This window comes from Lithobates pipiens, unplaced genomic scaffold (genome assembly GCF_037356315.1).
Source record: "Lithobates pipiens isolate NorthernLeopardFrog02 unplaced genomic scaffold, aLitPip1_a1.2 Scaffold_3, whole genome shotgun sequence".
In the NCBI taxonomy this organism is placed as follows: Eukaryota; Metazoa; Chordata; class Amphibia; order Anura; family Ranidae; genus Lithobates; species Lithobates pipiens.
Window position 1 is genome coordinate 34,158,535 of NW_027507790.1, and position 27,222 is coordinate 34,185,756.

Consider the following 27,222-nt stretch of genomic DNA (forward strand, 5'->3'; position numbering starts at 1 on the left):
GGAAAATTGCACCACTTAGAAACGGTTCTGTAGAAGACCTCTTGGCCCCCTCTCTAGGGAGAGGCAGGTCTGACACCATTACCAGCATCTTCCACTGCTGCTAATACTACTTTCTTGATCATACATCACGGGACACAGGAGCTCATTACATAGTGGGTTATATAGGCACCTCTGGTGATTGGACACTGGTTAACCCCAATTAAGGAGAATTCCTCCCCTATATAACCCCTTCCATATGGGAGGCACCTCAGTTTTTTCGCCAGTGTCTATGGTGTTGGTCACGTAAAACATGTGCTATGAAGAAAGCTCTGTGCAGGTCTGTGCGGGGGCCTAAGGGCTACAACAAACCAGATCCATATCTCGGGCCGATATTTGACTCCCAAGATGGTATGGTACCCAGGCCTCGTCATCAGAAGAAACAAGGTTTGGCCTTTAAGTCCTCTCCTATTGGAAGACTGGGCTCTGGGAAAACCAGACTTGGTGTACTGTTTACACATGTGGCATGAAAGTTTCTGGCAGAGTCTTTTACATGGTCCAGGTAGGAGGTTCTTCTGAGAAAGAACCCCAGAGAAACCTGAAGGTTGGCAAACACTGCCCGCCGTGATGGGTGAAGGCTGGAATCTGTCTGTTTTCAGCAATTCCTGCGGCGAGGACAGGTAAGGGAAGTTAATCCTATATATAATTATATGATGGATTTCTTCATTTGAGTAGTTGTATGTCTTACCTGGTTTCCACCACTAGAGGGAGTAAGAGAAGCCTGATGCATACTTACATAGCTTTCAGTACACACGCTCAGTGAAGCCTGGTTCTCCAGAGGTCTCACGTCTCCACTGCAGTCCCTGCCACAATAAGGTAATACAGGGGTCCCACGTAGTCTGGGGGTCCCACGCAGCTCTGATGAGATTCCTTTCCCCCCCGGATTCCAGCGGTCCTCGTACTCGCGCACGTGCTCCTGCACACGCGCCGAGCACGCTCCCGGGCTAATGGAGGAGGGGGGGTGTGGTTGTGAGCCGTGCACGTTGGTGTGCACGGCGCTGTACTGCGCAGGCACCAGGCGCCAGTTTTAAAAGCCCAGAATGTCCGGGGACTGTAAGTGTGAGACACAGGAGCTGTGGGCAGTAAGCATCCCAGGGGATTGGATCCAGGCAAACCTAGACACCTACTCAGCATTAGGTTGTGCAGTATTAAGCATATATATTTATTGTGAGACTTTAAGCACAACAGTGATGGCACTTTATACTAGTACCTCTGCTTGTAGTTTAGGACTATGTCTCCTCGTAAGAGGGTCTCAGGGGGAGGTAATAAGGGCACTGGTAAATCACCGCCTAGGTCCAGGGGTTCTAAAAATGTCTGTAAGTTACCATCCCCGCCTGCAAGACTGGATCCAGCCTCACAGGATGAGTCAGTGCCCCTGTCAGGTTTTGCAGCCTCTCCTAATGTCCCAGCCCCGGTATATGTCACTGAGGACACTCCCTTAGGGCTACATTGGAGGGTTTTGAAGGGAGAATCATGAATTTTATTTCTGCTTCCCTGAAAGATAGCAGGAAAAGGGGTAGATCCCCTCCCTCTGCTGAGATTCCTCTTTCAGATGATTCTTCTGACAATGAGGAGAGATCCCTATCTTGGGACAGGGATCTTGAGCAGTCGGAGGAATCAGAGGAAGAGAGGAGAGGAAGAGAAGAGAGTGCCCTTCTCCCAGGCGCTCAGAAAACAGGTGCAGTATTATACTGAATTGGTGCAAACCACATTCAGAATGCCTGCTGCTGAAGTCGCTGCGTCCTCTGTCTCTTCCTTAGGAGTCAGGAAAGTCCCACAGACTGCTTTTTCCTTCCCAATTCATCCCTTAATGGATAAATTGATGTATGAGGATTGGGGACATCCCGATAAACTGTTTACTCCTCCTAAAAGGTTTTCTATGCATTATCCTCTGGAGGAAAGTTTCACCAAGAAATGGGGGGTCCCATCTGTCGATGCGGCTGTTTCTTGTGTGAATAAAAACCTGACCTGTCCGTTGGATAATGCTCAGGTATTTAAAGATCCAACTGATAAGAGGTTGGAAACATTATTAAAAGCCTCCTTTTCCATGACTGGCGCTGTAGTGCAACCTACAGTCGCAGCCGTGGGGTTGTGTCAGTTCCTCAAGGAACAGGTTAAGCGGATGCTTGGCCTCCTTCCCAGTGAGGAAGTGGAGAATTATGCATAAATACCTCAAATTCTGTGTTTCATGATTGATGCGATTTTGGATTCTGTCCAACAAGCATCTCGTTTATCTCTCCTGTTGGTACACTTGCGAAGGGCCCTATGACTAAAGAATTGGGCAGCTGAGCTATCATGCAAGAAGCATTAGATTGGGTTCCCCTTTAAAGGGGAACGTCTGTTTGGAGAAGAATTAGACAAATTCGTCCAAAAGATTTCAGGGGGTAAATCTACTCTCCTTCCAGTCAGAAAAAAAGAGCAAACATCCATCATTTAGGCGTTCTCTCTCTCCCGGAGCATCAAGCTCTAAGCAGTGGCGACGGCCTTCTCAACCCTCCTCTACAGGAAAGGCTCAGGGCCGGGCCCAGGGGCAGAAAAAGACTTGGGGGCTTGTGAAGGGGCGCCCCCGCTCGGCCGAGTGGGGGGAAGGCTTCGGAAGCCTGGCGGGAAGAGATCCGGGCCAAGTGGGTGATCTCTTCCGTATCTCTGGGCTACAAGCTAGAGTTTCAGGAGATTCCACCTTCTCGCTTTCTAAAATTAAGGATCCCCAGGGATCCAGTAAAGCAAAAACCGCTATTTCTGGCCTTGGATCACTTACTATCCCAAGGGGTGATAGTAGAAGTGGACCCAAAAGAACAGGGTTCAGGGTTTTACTCGAATCTCTTCACCGTTCCAAAGCCAAATGGAAGTGTCAGACCTATCCTGGATTAGAAGGATCTGAACCGGTTTTTACGCATCTGGTCCTTCCGAATGCAGTCAATTTGCACTGTGGTCTCCTCCCTGCAAGGGGGAGAGTTTATGGCATCAATAGACATCAAGGATGCATTTCTCCATGTGCCAATTTTTCCCGCACATCAAAGGTATCTAAGGTTCACGGTAGAGCGGCGCCATTTTCAATTTGTGGCCTTGCCGTTCGGGCTCGCTACGGCCCCTCGAGTCTTCACAAAGATTCTGGACCCTCTCTTGGCAAACCTAAGAGCTCAGAGTATAGCCGTCATGGCTTATCTAGACGACTTGCTTCTCATGGAGAAAACAGTAGCGTTCCTGAACCACAGTGTTTCCAGAACACTAGAACACCTGGAACGCCTAGGTTGGATTATAAACCTAGAAAAGTCGTCCCTACAGCCTGCTACCAGGTTGGAATACCTGGGTATATTATCGACACCGCTCAGGTAAAACTGGACAAATTCGTGTCAAGAACAAGAGATACACTTGCTCAGGGGTCAGATGCTCTGACAGTTCCCTGGGATCAGTACAATCTGATTTATGCCTTCCCCCCGTGCCCGCTTCTGTCGCGGTTCCTGGGAAGAGTCAAGAGGGAAACAAAGTCGGTCCTTTTGGTAGCCCCGGCTTGGCCCAGGCGACCGTGGTACGCAGAGATCATGAAGTTGGCAGTAGGCAGGCCATGGATCCTCCCTCTCCAGCCAGATCTGCTCTCACAGGGTCCAATCTACCATCCTGCTTTAAACAGTCTGAATTTGACGATTTGGCTGCTGAGACCCACATTCTGAGAGACCGTGGGCTTTCGGGGCCAGTCCTTTCTACTCTGGTTAATGCCAGAAAGCCGGCCTCCAGGCTTATTTACTACAAAATCTGGAGGGCATATGTTTCCTGGTGTGAACTCAGGGAATGGCATCCTAGAAAGTATGTCATTAGCAGGATCTTGGCTTTTCTCCACTCAGGCCTAGAAATTAATTTGGCCGTAAGCACTATCAAGGTGTCAGTATTTTTTCAGAAGCCACTTGCATCGCATTCCCTGGTGCGGGCTTTCATCCAGGGGGCTATGCGGATAAGGCCGCCAGTCAAACCTCCGGTATGCCCATGGGATCTGAATTTGGTTCTCTCGGCTTTGCAGGGGCAACCATTTGAACCTTTGCATCTGGCTTCATTAGTTCTTTGACCATAAAATTGGTTTTCTTGGTAGCCATTTCCACGGCTAGAAGAGTGTCAGAACTAGCAGCTCTCTCCAGCAAAGAGCCGTATCTAATTGTTATTAAGGACCGGGTGGTCATGCGCCCCAACAGGTCCTTTCTACCTAAGGTGGTTTCGGGATTCCATTTGAATCAAGATGTAATCCTACCATCCTTTTTTCCGGACCCACAGTCCGCAGAAGAAGAATCTTTGCACACTTTGGATGGGGTTAGGGCAATCAGTATCTATCTTCAAGCAACAGCTCAGATAAGGAAAACGGATTGCTTATTTATTTTGCCGGAAGGCCTTAGGAAGGGCCAGGCGGCATCAAAATCCACTCTCTCAAGGTGGATTAGACAGATTATTTCTCAGGCCTATAGTGTTAGAGGGAAAATCCCTCCTTTTCAAGTGAAAACGCACTCTACTAGGGCTGTAAAGTGCTTCTTGAGCAGTACATCACCAGGCCTCCCTGGCTCAGATCTGTAAGGCTGCAACTTGGTCATCAGTCCACACATTCACCAGATTCTATCAGGTCGATGTCAGAGGGCAAGAGGATATCGCCTTTGGGCGCAGTGTACTACAGGCTGCAGTTTAGGTCCTCCGGCCCATGGCGGTCTATAATTATGATCTGTGTCTCCCTCCCCTCAATCTGAGCATTGCTTTGGGACATCCCACTATGTAATGAGCTCATGTGTCCCGTGATCTATGATCAAGAAAATAGGATTTTTATATACAGCTTACCTGTATATCCTTTTCTTGAGAGTACATCACGGGACACAGTGCTCCCGCCCCTCTTGGGTTTTACGTAGTTTCCTATTGCTTTGCTACAAAACTGAGGTGCCTCCCATATGGGAAGGGTTATATAGGGGAGGAATTCTCCTTAATTGGGGTTAACCAGTGTCCAATCACCAGAGGTGCCTATATAACCCACTATGTAATGAGCTCCTGTGTCCCGTGATGTACTCTCAAGAAAAGGATTTTACAGGTAAGCTGTATATAAAAATCCTATTTTCTGCCACCATTGCCAATTCCTTCCACTGCTGCTGGTCTGCCACCGTTACCAGCAAATTCCATCCCTGCTGGTATGACACAGTTACCAGCACCCGCCACCATCACCAGATCTTTCCATTGCTACCAACCTTCCAACATTACCATTTCTTGCCACTGCTGCTGGCTTGCCACCATTACCAACTTCTGCCACTAATACCAGCTCTTTCCAGCACTGCTGGTCTGCCGATGTTAATATCTCCTACAACTACTTCCACCACTGTGGCCTGCTACAGTTTTCAGCTTCTGCCATCATTAGCAACTCTTTCCACCACTGCTTGCCTGACACAATCACTGTTTCCTGCGACCACTTCTGCCCTGCCACCAATAACATCTACTGCTAACTAGGGATGAGCTTCGAGTTTGAGTCAAACTCATGTTCGACTCGAACATTGCCTGTTCGCCTGTTCGACGAACAGTGAACAATTTGGGGTGTTCACGGCAAATTTGAAAAGCCGTGGAACACCCTGTACAAGTCTATGGGAGAAATCTAAAGTGCTAATTTTAAAGGCTAATATGCAAGTTATTGTCCAAAAAAGTGTTTGGGGACCTGGATCCTGCCCCAGGGGACATGTATCAATGCAAAAAAAAGTTTTAAAACCCACTTTTTTAGGACAATAACTTGCATATTAGCCTTTAAAATTAGCACTTTAGATTTTGAACGTTTGAGTCCCATAGACTTTAATAGGGTTCTAAAGTTCACATGAAGTTTAGGTCTGTTCGCAGGTTCTGGTGCGAACCGAACCGGGGGGTGTTCGGCTCATCCTTACTGCTGACACTGCTGGCTTGCCACCATTTATTTTTGTAATAGTAACCTTTTCTATTCTGGCATATTATTGCTAGATAAACAAGCTTACCTAAAAATACCTATTTTTCAAGTTGAAATTATTTAGCTTGGTGTGTCACTGATGTGCTTAAGCCATGAATTAATGTAACAGTAAAGCAAGTCAATTACACATAGAAAATATGGTTTCATCACTGCTATCTGTGAGAATCATAGTGTTGTGTAACATTGCATACAGCTTAGAGGACTCGTCCCAAGCATGTATTAGAAAGGAATGGTGTTTTACCATGTTACCTTCACAGTTACATAAAAAGGAGGGCCCTATCCTCTATTTTCTAAACTTTTTCTTTGCAATAGTCCATCCTGCCCTCTATAACCTGGCTCCCCATTCCTTTTGTTGAACATGGAAAACATGGAAAACACACCCCCCCCCCCCCAACCCATCCTCATTGACTTTATTAGAGTTTAGATTATTGTTTGCAGTTTATGGATTTTACAGTGGGCTCAACAAATGCCCTGTAAATCAAACCCAGGCTAATTTGCTCATCCCTGATAATTTTGGAGAAATTCCCTGTTCACGCAGTTTAGGTTCTTTAGATCTCATTATCATAATAATAATCCTTCTTTAGTATGTTATATTTTTCTTGTTACTTATTTTACCACAGTAATTTTATTTTATACAGCTGTCACCACCAGATTTTAAGAGAGTTGATTCTTAAACTAACACTTAGCAATAAAGGAGGCTCTTGATGTTGGAGATTGTGTGTCTGATTGATTTAGCATAGCATTGTATAAATCATGCTTTATTTTTAACTGTGGTCTATTATATATGGAAAAAAAACACATCGCTGTGTAGGAAAAACTTTTAATAAAACTAAAATACACAACAATCAGAATCACAGATATAAAGCTTGACCTACTAATGCTTTAAGTTCACAATCTAAGTATACTTCGGTAATACAGAAAAAAAGCAGTGGCTATCAGCACCTCCACAATCCACATAATATAATATGTCCATTTTTATTTGTAAATCCATTTAAATCATTTTTGGCTAGTAAGGATTAGACATTAATCTGAATATAAAAGGGGCATAGAGCATATGGGTAATTTATTCATTCATTGAATGCACAGCGGAAACATAATAGGCATCGGCAACAAATAAATCCTGGAATTCAAACCATGTACATATGAAATAATGGCATAGCAATAATGAAAATAAACAGTATATTACTTAGCTGGAGGGATGTATGTCTCCAGAGTTGGATATTCCATTGCCGGCAAACAACCTAATGTGTTCTAGCCCCTGCCATTTTCAAGTTTTTTTTGTTTTTTTTTTTAGCATACATATAGGTTTTGAAGATTACCTGTCTAACTGACAGAGAATGCCAGAGGCACAATATTTAATTTGTTAATGTGGCTTAATATTTGCACAATGAAATATTTAAAATTGTGTTCAAATGACTTTCACTGGCAGTGTTTTGTTGACCAACAACAATAAATAACTCTTATAAAAGCCAAATAATAAAATTGATGGTGATTCTGTATCTGATTGACTGAGTAGAATTGCATAAATAATGTTTTGTTTTTAAGTGTGATCTGTTAGGTGTGAAATAAAACTTTATTGTGTGGGAAGAACTTTCAATAAAATTCAGAATGGTATTTCTTATCCAACAATAAGATGTCATTTACTATTAGAAGATGACAATGCATTGTTGATTGCATCACTAACTGAACTACAGTGACGCTGCTCGAATAATTTTTTGTTGTATAGCAACAAAAAATAGCAACAAAAAATGATTCAACAAAAAATGATTCAACAAAAAATTATCCCATAGGGGCTGCTGATAATAACTGGTTCTTCCCTAAAAGTACAGAGGCTGCCCACCACCGCAAACACCATTCCATTCACATCCAATAACAATCCAATAGCGCAGTCTAGAGGATGTCTTTTTAAAATGTATTCCTTGAAGAAACTTTAATAGGAGAGGGGTTTAGAGTCACAAAGTACTCCAAAATGATCAATAGCAACAATGGGAGGACAAACTTCTCACTAATCTTCTCAGCCTTTCCCAGAGATAATAGGGAATGACCAGTATATCTAGGACTCTATCAGAGCATCCCTATTGTATGTAACAACCTCTGGCTCATAATTACCTTCTAGCACAAGCACACCCAGAAAGTCCACAGCAAGATCTTTACACACAATGACCTTGGAGCTGTCTGTCACCCAGCCTCCACAAGTAGATCCTCAGTAAAGTAGATAAAAATATCTTTCTCCAGACCCAGGACTTCAGAACAGTGCCCTTCAGCAAATACTCCATTAGCACTCTTTTCCAGGCCCTCAACTCAGCTTCTGCTGAGACCCAGACTGCAATCTCTTGTTTCAGAAAATCTCCCTAAGGGGAGTGACCCCAAGAAGACTGGGACTCTCCCTGAAGAGGAAATACCACACCCTGAGCATTTTTCACCTTCAAAGCCACTTTTTGTAAGCCTCCTTCCAGGGATTGGCTGGTCATCTGCATTCCCCTACTGTATATTCTGGAAGTTTCTTCCAAAGACAGGTGGGAGAAATCAAATGCCAAGATTAGGAAACCATTACCAGACAAAAACAATTAATACCTGCTCCACCCACTACAGTAAAACCAAAAACTAAATGTACCTAACAGTCTAACTAATGCCGCGTACACACGACCAGACTTTTCAACATCAAAAGTCTGACGGAAAGATTCCGGCAGACCATTCGATCGTGTGTGGGCTGCAGCGGACTTTTGATTTGCAAAAGTCTGACAGACTTTAGAAATGGAACATGTTTCAAATTTTTCCGCCAGAACTCCGCCGGACCCAGTTCCTACCGAGAAATCCGCTCGTGTGTATGCTGGTCCGACGGACAAAAACTGACGCTAGGGCAGCTATTGGCTACTGGCTATGAACTTCCTTATTCTAGTCCGGTCGTACGTCATCACGTTCGAATCCGTTGGACTTTGGTGCGATTGTGTGTGGCCAAGTCCGTTCATTCGGAAACTCCGTCAGAACTCCGTCGAAAGTCTGTCGGACCTAGTCCCTCGAAAAGTCCGGTCATGTGTACGCGGCATTAGAGAGTGCTACAGTTGTGTGGTCTGATATTTGTGGAATACTATGCTTTAAGTTTTATAGAAAGAAGCAATAGAAAGTGCAATGCATCGCAGCAAGCATAAATGTGTGTGTGAACCCTTTATTTCACTACCAGTCAGAATCATGGGATCTAAGGGTGTTGTTCACCAAGTACCCCTGCATATCTACTGAAGAAAACTACCAAGTCATCAAGAAAGAATGACACCTATTGTATAACTCACTGACAGAGACTAGTACTCCAAGAATATATTTTTTTCACTAAGGGAAATGAACTGCCATATTTTAAAAGAATGTTCAGGAAATAATTTATAACAACACAAATAATATTTCTTGCTAAAAAATAATTGTAAATGATTTATCTTCTAATGAAGCACACTCCAATCCACTTTTTATATGAAATGCTTTTTGCACAATACTGACAGCCTAATGGCATAAATTAGGCATCAGAGTTTTACAATATTGCAAAAGTCATATGCAGAATGGAATCAAAGTAGCTGAGTCCATATGGCTCTTTAAAGTGCAAACAGGCAGCAGAAAGTTAAAGCATAAAATCAATCATAACACAAAATCAAATTTTAAGCGTAAGAGTTAAACACACCCTTAAATATTAACATCAGTTAACAAAAAACTGCTGTTAATGGCATTTTGCAAAACACTTCACGGAAGAAACCCATGGAAAATCATCAGAGGACTCTCGCATATCTTTTGGCCTTGTGATAAGATCACTCATATCTGGAAACAATTAGAAAAGTTTGCCTCCAAAATTTCAAGCAAAAATATTGTCTTAACCTTACACAACTACCTTCTCTTCTCTCCTATTGTGGGTCTCTCCACCCTTAATATGAGACTAATCCACACTATATGTGTAGCAATCCACTGGTTAATTGCATATCACTGGAAAACAACAACAGTTCCACTGATACATCTCAAAACAAGGATTTTAAATATTAACTTAATGGAAAAACTTGTGTTAACTTACCACAACAACATTATTGTATTTTTAATATTATGTTTTTCTTTTTTAATCTACAGGAGGTTGTTTAGTGTTGGTGCCTAGGGATGAGCCGAACACCCCCCTGTTCGGTTCGCACTAGAACCTGCGAACAGACCTAAACTTCGTGTGAACTTTAGAACCCTATTAAAGTCTATGGGACTCGAACGTTCACAATCTAAAGTGCTCATTTTAAAGGGTAATATGCAGGTTACTGTCCTAAAAAGTGTTTGGGGACCCGGGTCCTGCCCCAGGGGACATGGATCAATGCAAAAAGAAGTTTTAAAAACGGCAGTTTTTTCAGGAGCAGTGATTTTAATAATGATTAAAGTGAAACAATAAAAGTGTAATATTCCTTTAAATTTCGTAGCTGGGGGGTATCTATAGTATGCCTGTAAAGGGGCGCATGTTTCTGGGGCTTAGAACTGTCCCTGCACAAAGTGTCATTTGTGCAGGAAAAAAAGTCTTTTAAAATCACTCGCGGCTAAATTGTCGGCTCCTCGTAATACAGAGAACACTCAATGAGTGTTCTCTGTATTAGCCGACAATTCATTCATTCATTGATAAAAAAAAAAAAAAAAAGCGTGGGGGTTCCCCTAAATTCAATTACCAGGCCCTTCAGGTCTGACATGGATATTAAGGGGAACCCCGTGTCAAATTAAAAAAAAAAATGACGTGGGGGTCCCCCTAAATATCCATACCAGACCCTTCAGGTCTGATATGGATATTAAGGGGAACCCCGCATCAAATTAAAAAAAAAAATTGACGTGGGGGTCCCCCTAAAAATCCATATCAGACCCTTTATCCGAGCACGCAACCTGGCAGGCCGCAGGAAAAGAGGGGGGGACGAGAGAGCGCCCCCCCTCCCTCCTGAACCGTACCAGGCCACATACACTCAACATTGGGAGGATGCTTTGGGGGTCTGTGACCCCTCAAAGCACCTTGTCCCCATGTTGATAAGGACAAGGGCCTCATCCTCACAACCCTGGCCGTTGGTTGTGAGGGTCTGCGGGCGGGGGGCTTATCAGAATCTGGAAGCCCCCTTTAACAAGGGGACCCCCCAGATCCCGGCCCCCCCCCTTTATTAAAAATTAAAAAAATAAAAAAAAGATTCCAGCGGTGCTAATCCACTCTTGCTATCCAGCGACGGATCTCCGGGGTCCAGCGATGGATGATCACTGACACTGCAGAGAGCCCAGCGCTGATGTTTCTTATATTAGGAGGGCGGGGCCACCCGTCACCTGACCCCGCCCCTCTGACGCTGGAGAGGGAAGCCAGGGGTTCCCCAGTGACGTGTGGGTGACCCCGCCCCCTCTGATGTAACGCAGGTTTCCGTTACATCAGAGGGGGCGGGGTCACCCACACGTCACTGGGGAACCCCTGGCTCCCTTCACCAGCGTCAGAGGGGGCGGGGTCAGGCGACGGGTGGCCCCGCCCTCCTAATATAAGAAACATCAGCGCTGGGCTCTCTGCAGTGTCTCCTGAGTGGAGACAGAAGAAGGATGTATGGACAGCGCTGGACTGAGAGATCCCCCGTCGCTGGATATGATCATCCATCGCTGGACCCCGGAGATCCGTCGCTGGATAGCAAGAGTGGATTAGCACCGCTGGAATCTTTTTTTTATTTTTTTCATTTTTAATAAAGGAATTTTTCAAAAGTGTGTTTGTCTTATGTAACCATTTTGACACTTTCTTTGTGAAATGGTAGGGGTACTTTTGTACCCCCTTACCATTTCAAACAGGGGGGGGCGGGATCTGGGGGTCCCCTTGTTAAAGGGGGCTTCCAGATTCTGATAAGCCCCCCGCCCGCAGACCCTCACAACCAACGGCCAGGGTTGTGAGGATGAGGCCCTTGTCCTTATCAACATGGGGACAAGGTGCTTTGAGGGGTCACAGACCCCCAAAGCATCCTCCCAATGTTGAGGGTATGTGGCCTGGTACGGTTCAGGAGGGAGGGGGGGCGCTCTCTCGTCCCCCCCTCTTTTCCTGCGGCCTGCCAGGTTGCGTGCTCGGATAAAGGGTCTGATATGGATTTTTAGGGGGACCCCCACGTCAATTTTTTTTTTAAATTTGATGCGGGGTTCCCCTTAATATCCATATCAGACCTGAAGGGTCTGGTATGGATATTTAGGGGGACCCCCACGTAAATTTTTTTTTTTATTTGACACAGGGTTCCCCTTAATATCCATGTCAGACCTGAAGGGCCTGGTAATTGAATTTAGGGGAACCCCCACGTTTTTTTTTTTTTTTCTTAATCAATGAATGAATGAATTGTCGGCTAATACAGAGAACACTCATTGAGTGTTCTCTGTATTACGGAGACCCGACAATTTAGCCGCAAGTGATTTTAAAATACTTTTTTCCTGCACAAATGACACTTTGTGCAGGGACAGTTCTAAGCACCAGAAACATGCGCCCCTTCACAGGCATACTATAGATACCCCCCAGCTACGAAATTTAAAGGAATATTACACTTTTATTGTTTCACTTTAATCATTATTAAAATCACTGCTCCTGAAAAAACAGCCGTTTTTAAAACTTTTTTTTGCATTGATCCATGTCCCCTGGGGCAGGACCCAAGTCCCCAAACACTTTTTAGGACAGTAACCTGCATATTACCCTTTAAAATTAGCACTTTAGATTTCTCCCATAGACTTGTATAGGGTGTTCCGGCTTTTCGAATTTGCTGCGAACAGCCCAAATTGTTCACTGTTCGCTGAACAGGCGAACAGGCAATGTTCGAGTCGAACATGAGTTCGACTCGAACTCGAAGCTCATCCCTATTGGTGCCCCTTGTTATTTATTTCACTTTGTTTTTTTTTAAATGTACCTGCCTGCTCACAATTAAACTGGCCTTTTGGAAGTAAAACACATACGCAACATTTCTTCAAACAAAAAATACCTTTATTTCGGTGTCAGTAACAGATAAAGAGGGAGGCAGCGATGTAGAAAGTGGGGAGATTAGCGAAGCCTTTGGCCCCCAGGGCACACATCAACTATTTAAATGCAAAAATTGGTGGCCTGAGGAGTACATGTCTGAGGGAGAGAAGTCTGGTCCTGAAGTCCATGAAACCCGGAACAGCAGCAGATGACATCTATGTTCCCAGGCTGTGGTACTACAACAGGCTGCATCTTCTGTCAGACCAGACTGAACCCAGGTCATCACTCTCTGGTCTTCCTTCCACGCTTCCTTCCAGGCTGTGGCTGTGGTGCTGGAGGTGTGGCAGAAGGAGGAGGAGGAGGAGCAGGGGCATGGGCCAAACCACACAAGTGTGTTTTTTGTGTCATTTGGCCCAACAGACCCTTGTTGAGGGTGTGTATTATAACCTCCTCACACAAGAGCTGTTGCCCCTGCTCCATTTTATCAAGCTTGCACGCAATCAAGGTGGCAAAGGCCTCTTGGTAGGTGGGCTTTGCTTGGAGGGCCGCAGAAGCCTCACCAATCAGCCTCAGGGCTGACTCCTCAACATTCCCCCCCTTTCTCGCCCTTTTGCATGTAAGGCGGAGGGGAGGGACCTGGCATTCAGTGAGGCTCCTTTGGCCGCCCACCGCCTGGCTGCCGCTTACCCTGCCTCCTCCTGGCTGCCACTTTCCACAGCCACCTCCTGGCTGCTGCATTCCACACCCTCCTGTTCCTGGCTGAGTTCTTCCTGTGTATGAAAAAGGGACATAGTTTGAGTTTTTGATTCATCAAACACACAATTTTCACATCAACACTGTTGCAAATTGTTAACCAATAGAAAAGACTATCATTCCGTGCCCAACATTTTTCTTTTTTGTCCCAAAGGTTTTGGCCACTACTGTCTATTGCTATGTGAAACACTTTCAAAACTCAGCAATTAGTGAGCAAAAATCAAGTTAACATCATTCATTTTTACTCCCAAAATATGTACAACAATACTATACCTGGCTCAAGCTGGGCTCCCCCAGTTCCTCCTGAATGAAAGGCCCAGGTTGGGCGTCGGAAGACTCATCGGGTGTGGAATGGAGCATAGGACGTGTGGAAGGAAGAGTAGAGAGGGATTCTCTGACCTCAGCATGGTCTGACAGAAAATGCATCCTGTCATAATACCACAGGGTGGGAACATAAACATCATCTGCTGAAGCTCCAGATTGCATGGACTTCAGTACCTTGTTCCTCTCTCTCATATATGTACTCCTGAGGCCACCAATTTTCTTTTTTAAATAGGTGACGTCTGCCCTGGGGACCACCGGCTTCACAAACTCAACCAGTTTCAAAATTGCTGCCGGCCTCTTGTATCTGTTACTATATTGTGGGTGTGTTGGTTGCCACAGGCAGTGCATGTCTCTGTATTTATTGATGAACAGAGGGAGGAAGCTATGATCGTTGAACCCGTCCATAATGTCTGCAAGACACAACACAAGACAAACCCTAATGTCAGGCTAAACTCCACTAATGCAGGCCTCAATCTAGAAGCAGTATAGCCTTGTGATGCACCAAGTTCAAAATTTTACCTTCGTTTGCACGTTCGTCGCGTCAGCTTCTCCCTCTGTTCACCAATCGTACGGACGACACACGCGTGTTGCGTTTTATATACAGTGCGCATGCGTGAAACTCCGCCCTCCCCTGACGTTCTTTCTAGACTATTCCCCACCCCTTCACTTTCGGCGCAGTGGGGAGAGCACATGGTGGAGAGAACGCAGTGAGGAGGATGAGGAAAGCCCGGAGCCTGAAACGTCCCGATCCAGGAAGAGGAGAGATGTTGGAGATGGTGGACATATTAAACAGGACCGACTATGATGGGAAGTATGGACCTTACCCAAACTCAAATATCAGAAAGGCCAAGATCATGACTAAAGTTGTGAAGAGTCTTCAGAAGAATTTTGGGGTACGCCGATCCATGGATCAACTGAGAAAATGCTGGTCAGACCTGAAACTGAGGGAGCACGAGCAGTACATAAGGATCAAGCGTGTTCTTGACAAAAGTAAGTAGTTGTCGTGTGTTCATATGATTATTATTGCTTGTATACTGCTCCATGTGCTTTGATTTCATGTTGTGCAGTTTAAAATGGCCACTTTCAAGTTCATGGTTTCATTCGTTTGTAGGAAACATCGTTCTGCAGGTAAGTATTCCAGCTGAACACAGTGTCCCCAATAATGTTCTGACCTTAAAGCTCTGCCAAAAGAAACAATTGTACAACACTTCCAAACAATGTTTCATATTCCTAATTCTGCCCTCTGTGTGCTAATTATTTTTTTTTTCATTCTCATAGGGGAGAGAAGGCTCGGCAAGTATGAGGACACCAGGGACCACACCCCTCCCAAAGAAGGCCAAATTCCAAAACCAGAAGCAGAGGAGCAGGAGGAGGAGGAGGAGAAGGAGGAGGGAGAGATCGTTGAGGTTGGACAAATTGTCACCACAACAGGTGAGTGTCGGAGAACACAGCTCAATGTATCTCACCATATTTTTATTACATGGTGGGTTTTTTTGCTTTGTTTTGTAGGTGATGTGGAAGAAGATTCCTATTTTACCAGTGAAAGTGCCCAGATTCTGATTGGGGAGATAATGGGGTGCAATCGGGATTTGGAAAACATACAGCAAAACATCAATGATGTTAAAAATAAAATGAAGAACATCACCCCCCACCCCCCCCCCCCCCATCTGATGGGCCCTTGCTAAAAAATGAGGGGGGGATGTTTTGGACAGGTAACCCTCTCCACTTGATTGAGAGCTGAATGCCTAAATAATGTGTGATACTTTGGAAAGCCCCTCCTTAGTTACACTATTGGCAGCCCACCGGACAGGTAATAAGTGTCATAATACCAAAAATAAACCAAAATGGAAGCACATTTTGACATTCTGCTATTACATATCAAGATAATTAATAGGTGAAAAAACAAAATAAAAATAGCATTTGAAAGTATTGAGGCAGGCCCTTGCACTACATGCTTAGGTGAATTCATCCATAAATGTGATCATCAAAATGGTAGGTATAGTGTGTATTGGGTTTGGTAAAGTCATCAGATAGAGGATTGATATCAGCTGAGCTAGCAGTTGGGGGGAGGAGGGTTCCTAATGAGTTTGGCACAACCCCAAAATTTTTTAAAAGTGACTCTGCTTGAATTCAAGCACACACATCACATTTGTAGACATTATAGGGGGTGTTTAGGGGAAAACAATACTATGGAGCTGACAAAAGACATTGATAAGTGACTAGACTATAGTTTTATGGGCCTATAGTTTTAAGAAGAGCATGGTGGGGAAGTTAGTGAGGCAAATATGCCTGAGGACAAAGGGGCAGAGTATATGAATTAGAGCATATTGCAATGATGGTAATTAGGGAGTGAGGAAAGAAATGCAAGACATTAGCAATCATGAAATACATAGAATGTGATGTTAAAGGATAAAACTTACCTTCATATAGTCCTTCTGCAGGACCTGAATGATGGCAGAACAGGTCTCTGGAATAATGATCCCCAGAGCCTGGGGGGAGATGCCTGTAGAGAACTTGAGGTCCTGAAGGCTTCTTCCTGTCGCCAAGTAGCGCAACGTGGTGATGAGCCTCTGCTCCGGAGTGATGGCTTGCCGCATGCAGGTATCCTGCCTGCTGATATAAGGGGTCAGCAAAGCCAGCAGAAGGGGAAAAACGGGGTCCGTCATCCGGAGATAATTCCTGAAATCATCAGGATTATTCTCGCGGATCTCACGGAGAAAAGACATGTGCGAGAACTGGTCACGCTGGCACAACCAATTCTTGGTCCACAAACGCCTCCCCTCCCTGTTCATGGGCCGGGCTTGTGTCAAAATAACAACCCTAACACGAAGCCCCTGCACAGCACAAACTCTACGACGAGTACGTAGACGAAACATGGTTTCAAAACAGTCGGCTCGTCAGAACGGACAACAGAAAGCACCGATAAACAGCAAGGCCTGAAAGAACGACCTGAATAGCAGAAGAAAGCAGACAATAAGAAATGCCTTTCAAAGCGTACTATACCAAGATATAGTCCACAATGAGAAACAAATACTTACTGACTGCACGCACTGATTATCAGATACGCACACACAAGCACAAACCGAAGAGCAGTAGCAATCTGAATCACAAATCTGAAAAGCGCAAATCGTCTCTCACCAAACTTCTACTAACACGCCATAGACACGAGATCAGCAGAAGGAGCCCAAAGGGTGCCGGATGTGGTGCTGAACTTCCCTTTTGTAGGCCCGCCGTCCACAGCTTACGTCACCGCATTCTTGGCAACCACAAATTCCGACAACTTGGTCCGACCGTGTGTATGCAACATCACTTCCGGACCGGGTCCGGAATTAATCCGTCGGAATAACTCAGACGGATTTGGTCATCGGAATCTCCGATCGTGTGCACAATAGACATGTGCATTCGTTTTCGTCCGAATGCATTTTCGTCCGAATTTCAGCTATTTTCGTTTTCGTTTTGACAAACGATAACGAAAGCACAAAATCCGAAAAACGAAAGATCCGACATAAATAAATGCTTTATTTTCGTTTTCATTGTTACAACAGTTCGATATAGAATAGGAGATTCGACATGACTTTGACAATAACAATCTGTCTATAGAACCTGTGGTCGAATGTGCCTAACCTTACCTCTATTAGTCCAAGATTATATAGAGAAAATATTCCACAGAGAAAAAAGATTTGACAGAGAGAAAAGATTCTGCAAGTTACTGTCCTAAAAAGTGTTTGGGGACCCGGGTCCTGCCCCAGGGGACATGTATCAATGCAAAAAAAAGTTTTAAAAACGGCCGTTTTTTCAGGAGCAGTGATTTTAATAATGATTAAAGTGAAACAATAAAAGTGTAATATTCCTTTAAATTTCGTAGGGGGGGGGGGGGGGGGTTGTCTATAGTATGCCTGTGAAGGGGCTCATATTTCTGGTGCTTAGAACTGTCCCTGCACAAAGTGTCATTTATGCAGGAAAAAAAGTCCTTTAAAATCACTTGCAGCTATTATGAATTGTCGGCTCCCGTAATACAGAGAACACTCATTGAAAGTCATTGATAAATAAATAAATAAATAAATTTAAAAAAAGCGTGGGGGTCCCCCAAATTCAATTACCAGGCCCTTCAGGTCTGGTATGGATATTAAGGGGAACCCTGCCTCAAATTTAAGAAAAAATTTGACATGGGGTTCCCCCTAAATATCCATAACCAGACCCTTCAGGTCTGGTATGGATATTAAGGGGAACCCCGCGTCGAATTTAAAAAAAAATTGACGTGGGGGTCCCCCTAAAAATCCATACAAGACCCTTTATCCGAGCACGCAACCTGGCAGGCCGCAGGAAAAGAGGGGGGGAAGAGAGAGCGGCCCCCCCTCCCTCCTGACCCGTACCAGGCCACATGCCCTCAACATTGGGAGGATGCTTTGGGGGTCTGTGACCCCTCAAAGCACCTTGTCCCCATGTTGATGAGGACAAGGGCCTCATCCCCACAACCGTGGCCGGTGGTTGTGGAGGTCTGCGGGCGGGGGGCTTATCAGAATCTGGAAGCCCCCTTTAACAAGGGGACCCCCAGATCCCGCCCCCCCCCTGTTTGAAATGGTAAGGGGGTACAAAAGTACCCCTACCATTTCACAAAGAAAGTGTAAAAAATGGTTAAATAAAACAAACACACTTTTGAAAAATCCCTTTATTAAAAATAAAAAAAATAAAAAAAAGATTCCAGCGGCGGTAATCCACTCTTGCTATCCAGCGACGGACGGTCATCTCTCCAGCGATGGCTCATCTCATCCAGCACAGCGAATACATCCTTCTTCTGTCTCCGTGGAGAAGACACTGCAGGCATTCCGGCGGCCTGACGTTTCTTATATACGGAGGGCAGGGCCACCCGTCACCTGACCCCGCCCCCCTCTGACGCAAGGGGAAACCCGGGGTTCCCTGTGATGTAGGGGTGACCCGCACCCCTCTGATGTAACACAGGCAGGTTTCCGTTACATCAGAGGGGGGCGGGGTCACCCATACGTCACAGGGAACCCCGGGTTTCCCCTTGCGTCAGAGGGGGGCGGGGTCAGGTGACGGGTGGCCCCGCCCTCCGTATATAAGAAACGTCAGGCCGCCGGAATGCCTGCAGTGTCTCCTCCACGAAGACAGAAGAAGGATGGATTCGCTGCGCTGGATGAGATGAGCCATCGCTGGAGAGATGACCGTCCGTCGCTGGATAGCAAGAGTGGATTAGCGCCGCTGGAATCTTTTTTTTATTTTTAATAAAGGAATTTTTCAAAAGTGTGTTTGTTTTATTTAACCATTTTTTACACTTTCTTTGTGAAATGGTAGGGGTACTTTTGTACCCCCTTACCATTTCAAACAGGGGGGGCTGGGATCTGGGGGTCCCCTTGTTAAAGGGGGCTTCCAGATTCTGATAAGCCCCCCGCCTGCAGACATCCACAACCATCGGCCACGGTTGTGGGGATGAGGCCCTTGTCCTCATCAACATGGGGACAAGGTGCTTTGAGGGGTCACAGACCCCCAAAGCATCCTCCCAATGTTGAGGGCATGTGGCCTGGTACGGTTCAGGAGGGAGGGGGGGCCGCTCTCTCGTCCCCCCCTCTTTTCCTGCGGCCTGCCTGGTTGCGTGCTCGGATAAAGGGTCTGGTATGGATTTTTAGGGGGACCCCCACGTCAATTTTTTTTAAATTTGACGTGGGGTTCCCCTTAATATCCATACCAGACCTGAAGGGTCTGGTTATGGATATTTAGGGGGAACCCCACGTCAAATTTTTTCTTAAATTTGAGGCAGGGTTCCCCTTAATATCCATACCAGACCTGAAGGGCCTGGTAATTGAATTTGGGGGACCCCCACGCTTTTTTTAAATTTATTTATTTATTTATTTATCAATGACTTTCAATGAGTGTTCTCTGTATTACGGAGCCGACAATTCATAATAGCTGCGAGTGATTTTAAAGGACTTTTTTTCCTGCATAAATGACACTTTGTGCAGGGACAGTTCTAAGCACCAGAAACATGCGCCCCTTCACAGGCATACTATAGACAACCCCCCCCCCCCTACGAAATTTAAAGGAATATTACACTTTTATTGTTTCACTTTAATCATTATTAAAATCACTGCTCCCGAAAAAACGGCAGTTTTTAAAACTTTTTTTTGCATTGATACATGTCCCCTGGGGCAGGACCCGGGTCCCCAAACACTTTTTAGGACAGTAACTTGCAAATTAGCCTTTAAAATTAGCACTTTAGATTTTGAACGTTGGAGTCCCATAGACTTTAATAGGGTTCTAAAGTATGCTATATACTAGCTCCGTCGAATCTTCTTTATACATTCGACAGACACCATAAACCTTCAAAGACAGATTCGACCGTAATTCATGTGGATTTTCGGACGAATGCAATTTTTGAACGAAAAACAAAATAAATAAAAACGAATTTCGGGAGTAACTAAATAAATTAAGTTTTCGGACGAAAACGAAATTCCGAAACGAAATATTTTACTCTGCACATGTCTAGTGTACAAAGGCATACTGTATTTTGATTTGTAAAGTGCTGCAGCATAGCAGCTAGAACGTGGTAATTTTGTTTAAAAAAATATAGTTAATTAAAAATGATGTGTAAAGTAAAATTGAAAATAGAGAGAAATAAGAGACAAAAGAAACAAATAAACAAATACATTAAAAAAGGATTACCAAATTAAAAATATATTCCAAAAAAAGGAAAAAAAAAGAAATAAAAACAATCTCCATACAATCTCATAACTAGACTCAAACATAAAAGATCAAAACACTAAAATCTTACCAAAATCCCCCAAAAAAAGGAAACAAAAAAAGAGAGAAATGTCGTTTATACATGACTGGACTTTCAGGCAGAAAAGGTCCGACGGAATAATTTCATCGGATAATATGATTGTGTGTATGCCTCATCGGACTTTTTATTTTGAAAATTCTGACGGCCCTAGAAATAAAACATGTTTTAAATCTTTCCAAAGGAATCAATTTCTATCGGGAAAACTGCTCGTCTGTATGCTGTTCCCGACGGACCAAAAATTATGCATGCGCTGAAGCAAGTATGAGACAGAAGCGCTCAGTGTGGTAAAACTACCGTTCGTATTGGAGCTAGCACATTCCTCATGCTGCTAATTCTGTGATTTTTTAATACAGCCCATTCTTTTCTTCTTTATAATGCTAGAAGAATGAAGTTGTTTTGCTGCTCATATTCACACAGAGTACTCACAAACTCATTTATTCATTATTTATCTCATGAATAATATTCTATTTTTTAAAAGCCTGATCTCCATAATAATGTTTACAATTACAATTATTTTTATACTCATCTTTTATAATTTTTGATTTCATCAAGATTTATTTTACGATCACTTAAAAATAATTTTATAGTGATCTCCATATAATTTTATTTTTTTCAAGTTACCACATTAACATTATTATCTCGTATTTTTTCTTAACTTCTCTGGCGGTATTCCCGAGTCTGGCTCAGGGTGAGATTTCAGTACCATAAGCTGTATTCCGGAGCCAGACTTGGGATCCCATCGCAGGATCCATGTAGGGGTTTACTTACCTTGTCCCCTGGATCCAGCGATGTCTCCCCACTGTGATCAGCGAGCCGCCATGTCTCGCTCAATCTGTCACAGTGCCAAGCTCCTTTTCCTGCAAGCGTTGCGACGCACAGGGATGGAGTTCGGTGCAAAATTCAAAAAGTAGAAAACACAGTATATATACAGTATACTGTAATCTTATATTATATTTTTTATATATATTTAGAAGTTTGGGGTTCGCCGGTCAAAAGAGCAGCTGAGGAAGCGATGGTCCGACATCAAACTCAGGGAGCTGGATCAGTATCACAACATCAAGAAGAAGCTTAAAAAAAGTAAGTACTTGTGTTCCTATTATGATAATTAACTTGCATGCTGCTTCATGTGCTTTTCTTTACTGTTGTACAGTTTGAAATGGCTACTTTCATATTTGTGGGCACAGTAATCGTTCATAGAAAACATCGCTCGTAGGAAACATTCGTTTGCCAATAAATATGATGTATTTAGCTGGTACAGGGTTATACCTGCATTTTGGTCATGCTAATTTGTCCTATTAAAAGGTTGTGTAGATGTCTTTGAAACTAGAATGAATTGCAAACTTGATTCAGTGGAATGTAGGGAGAGGACAGTCAGCAGCTGTTTACACATCTGGACTCAGGAGCACTAGTGTAGGACACCAGAGAACATTTTTTTAGGGTAACACACACAGGTGCTCCAGGGGATACTTGGGGTGTCTTCATCTGTGAAACTTGGTCAAAAAAGGTAAGTATTGCAGTTTGGTTAAAAGGGAATTTTAATCATGTCTTCAACTTGGATCTCTTCCCCAAGAGACAATTGTACACCACTTCAAAGCAATGTTTCATATTCCTATTTCTGGACTCATATATCTGTGTGCTAAGTATACCTTTTGTTTCATTCTCCTAGGGGAGAAAAGACTCAGACAACAGGATCCCAGGGACCCCTGACCTCGCCAGCCTGAATGGGAAGAAAGCCCCAGCCCCCTGAGGAGATGGAGGAAGGAGAGGTGGAGGAAGTGGGTGACATGGGCACCCCACCAGGGGAGTGTCTGACACCCCAGATTCAGGTAATCTATGTATGCCTGCATATTTCTAAATACATCTTTTTTTCATCAATTTTAGGTGATGTTCTGGTTGTGGAAGGGGAAGCTGTGGAACCTTTTACTAGGGCCAGCGCCCAAACCCTCATTACCAAAATCATGGGGAATGGGGAGATAGACGCAATGCGCAATCACCTGGATATCATGCAGCAGGAAATGAAGAACATGATCGATGCTTTGGGGAGAATATAATCCCTTTTTCCCTAAAACAAATTTGATCATGTTCTTCATTTCCTTTTTAGATGACCATATTCTCTTTTTTATATTTGTACATTTTAAAAGCCACATTTTGAAGATGCACACGGTGTGTCAACATGTGCTATCTGCCATCAGGGGATGTCAATGTATGCGTTTTGTTGGTGTAACCCCATCCTCATAATGCTAGTAGGTGAGAGGAAGGGATTGCACCCACAAAACACATCCATTGATCCCCCATGATTGGAGATAGCACATGTTGACATTACCCATTTGGACTCCCAATTTGTGTGCATCTTCAAAATTTGGCTTTTACAGGGGTGACATCACCCCATCTGAAGGCAATATCAAGTCATTTTTTACAATATAATGTCTGATATTGCCTTCAGTTTTTATACGTTGAACTTTGTAAGTTCCAGAGTTGTGTATGTTATGTTTTAAAACATGCCTGTTTCTAAAAAAAAATAAAAAAAATTAATATAATATATTGATGAAAAAAAATAAAAAAATATAAAAATATTGTGAAAACAAAAAACATTTATATTGAAGAAAAAATATAAAACCCCCAAAAAATTGAGAAAGAACAAAAAAAAAGTTTTAACACATTTTATAAACGCACATGTGTGAATGTGCACAGAGTAAACATTTTGAAATACAACAATGTGTGGCTTCTTCTTTCAATACCAGTTTTGTAAGTCATTTTGTGTTTACAGTGACAATGGGGCTTATTTACTAAAGGAAAATCCACTTGGCACCACAAGTGCACTAGGATAACCTAGGAGACAAAAAGAGCCAAAAAGAAAAGTAAGCTATAAATCAAATTCTAGATTTTATCAAAAAAAATAAAAAAATTACTAAAAAGTGTATACATGGTCTGGCATTGCAATGGCCCCCCTACCCATAAAATAATTAACATATCTCTCCCGAACTTCATGGGCGCTTTGGGGGGCCAAGCCATTATGGCCAGTATCCAGGCCTGTTGGGGAATTCTCTGGAATAAGTCCGGCCTCAGGCCCAACTGAGGCTAGATAATTCTGGGAATGTTTCCTTAAATAATTATGCAGGATGCAGCAGCACAGGATGATGTGGTTGATTTTGTAGTCTACCATATGGATTGCTGTCAGAAACAGGCAGAACCAGCTGGCCTTTATCCCGAAGGTCCACATAGAGGAACTCATAGTGTGCCGACACCACCACCATTAACACTACACTATTAAACCGCTTATAATTATAATAGTAAGACCCCGAATGGGGTGGTGGCACAATGTGGACATGCTTCCCATCTATCGCCCCTCCGCAGTTGGGAAAGTCCCAACGGTCAGCAAAATGGGAGGCCACAATCTGCCATTCCTGTGGTGTTGAAGGAAACTGTGGAGTCAAACAAGAAAAAAAAATATAAGTACTTTTGCACATAACATTGCAAGCAGATTACACAAAAACATTCTTGCACAACATCAGTATAACATTTATTTGAAGGAGTATTTAAAAAACAGTATTTAAAACAAAAATATAAGGCCCACTTATCAGATGTCCCACCCCCTTTGATGGCCCTTTGATAAAATTGTATGGGGGGGGGAGGGTTTGTGGTGACTTTGGGAGCCCAAAAAAAAGCTTTAGGCACTCTGCCTGAATTTAAATACACACATTACATCTGGACACATTTTAGGGGGTAAAGGGGATTCTAAATTAATTTAAGGACACACATTACATTTGGACACATTTTAGGGGGTGTTTTGGGGAAAGCAGTACAATGACAATATACATTGTTAAAGGGACTAGGCTATAGGTGTATATGGGCCCAGGATAGCATGCTGAGGAAGTTAGTGAAGGCAAATATGCATGTAGGCCAAAAAAGGAGTATTAAATAAGCTTCCAGCATGCATGAGGATAAAGGGGACATTCCCAGTATATTCCAATCATGGTAATTAGAGAATGATGAAATAAATACAATACATTAGCAAACATTAAATACATATAATGTGATGATAAAGGAGAAAACTTACCTTAATATTGTCCTTCTGCAGGACCTGGATGATGGCAGAACAGGTCTCTGGAATAATGATCCCCAGAGCCTGGGGGAAGATGCATGTCGAGAACTTAAGGTCCTGTAGACTTCTCCCAGTCGCCAAGTACCACAAGGTGGTGACTAGGGATGAGCTGCGTGTTCGAGTTGAACCCATGTTTGACTCGAACATGGTCTGTTCGCCCATTCCGAACATTATGGGCCGTTTGCGCCAAATTCGAGTGGTGCTCATGGCCCATAATTCACTGCGGCTTCACAGTGCATTGCTGGCTGATGATTGGCCAAGCATGCACTATGACCCACATGCTTGGCCAATCACAGCGCCATCAGCGAAGAGAGCCATAATTGGCCACAGGCATAGGCTGATGAAGTCACGTGACCCGTGAAGAACACGCATCGGGACACAGCAACCAGGAAGTGACGTAGACCGAGCCCGCAGCTCGTTTATACACTGCTTGTACAGACTGTTTGTTTGTGAGTATTTTTAAACTGTTTTAATAACAATAAACCTGTTGAAGCACTTTACACTATGGAGTATTCTTCCTCCATCTCTGCTTAAACCCATGTATATGCCATACCACTGAGGAACCCTGACTGCAATACCACAGAGGAAACCCCCTTAAAGGGACCATATCTTTGGCCAGGACCTGGGCACCACACAGTAAAGGGAAAATTCCGCTAAAGGATCCCAAAAAGCTCTCTATATATACGCTGTTACCTTACAGCGGTAAGGTAAGGGGACATCCATTACTGGTATATACGGACCACCAAGGCCATATCCCCTTTCACCAGCACCAGTGCCCTTCCCATTGCAACAGCTCCACATCGTATATCTTGCTGAAGAGGTCACATCCTATGCGATTTTGAGAATAATCGCAGCACTTTGCACTGAAAACTGACTTTTTGTCTGATACACTTATATTTTTTGTCACTTAATTATTATTTATGTTTGAAGGTTTGCCTATGTGCACCACAACAGAACACCGGCACTCTATGCGATTTTAGGATCGCAACACGCTGCACTTTTGAATGTTATATTGTGTTTTTTCTTTTTTCTTGTTTTTATTATTTCACGGTTTTATGTTGTAGATTTTACACTAATAGCAACGAGCATTATTGTTTTATCAGCCACAGCGGCACATTGGAATATTTGCACTTTTATGCGACTATAGGATCGCAACACGTTGCACTTTGGATTTTATATGAATTTTCACTATTTTATGTATTTATGTTGTGGACTATTAGTAGAAATGAGTGTTGCTGTTTAAACTAGTCACATAGACATACCCAGACCTGTATTGTTTATTGGATATCCCCCCATTGCGAATTTTATATACTGCTTTTATCAATAGATATATCCTCCTTGTGTACAGCGCACCACTACCTTTCTTACTCATTACACTTTTATTGTTTCACTTTAAGCATTATTAAAATCACTGCTCCCGAAAAAACTGCCATTTTTAAAAGATTTTTGCATTGATACATGTCCCCTAGGGCAGGACCCAGGTTTCCAAACACTTTTTATGACAATAACTTGCACATAAGCCTTCAAAATTAGCACTTTTGATTTTGAATGTTCGAGTCCCATAGACTTTAATAGGGTTCTAAAGTTCACACGAAGTTTAGGTCTGTTCGCAGGTTCTGGTGCAAACCGAACCAGGGGGGTGTTCGACTCATCCTTATATGGGAAATATCAGTCGACCAACCCTTATCAGAACTGCAAATAAAGAGCAGCAGTTAAGGCATTTTTTAGGCTAAGGTAGTGATGGTGAACCTTCCCATGATACTCATGTACTTTGCAGTGCAGCTGAGCATCCTGGGAAATGTAGTTCCAAAACATCTGTGGTGCCAAGGTTCGCCATCACTGGGCTAAAGGATAGTATAGGCTCTTTGACGAAATCCAAATCAGGGGTCATTGAGGTCTCAAGGTCTTTTTATGTGGATCTTCTGGGGGAAAAGTACCTCGATCAGGCAAAGATGTCGGGTTTTCTGGATTCTACACCAGGTCTGGAAAATACCATGCCATTGACAAGTTTGTTGGGAAAATCACAGCAGAAGAGGTAGTCAAAGCTATAGATGGTCTGGCTATTAAGAAAACACCTGGGCCAGATGGATTGACGGCTGAATTTTATAAGATTTTCAAATCCAGCATTTTACATTATCTTGTGGAGGTATTTAACAGCTGTCTGCAAGAGGGTTCGCTCCCTCCCTCCATGAGACAATCTACTGTGATTCTGTTGTCAAAGGCAAGGATTCCTCAATGATTGAGAATTGGCGCCCTATTAGCCTTCTCAATGTCGATAGAAAGATTCTGGCAAAGATAATTTTCTGGCACTTGTCGTTAGAAGTAGG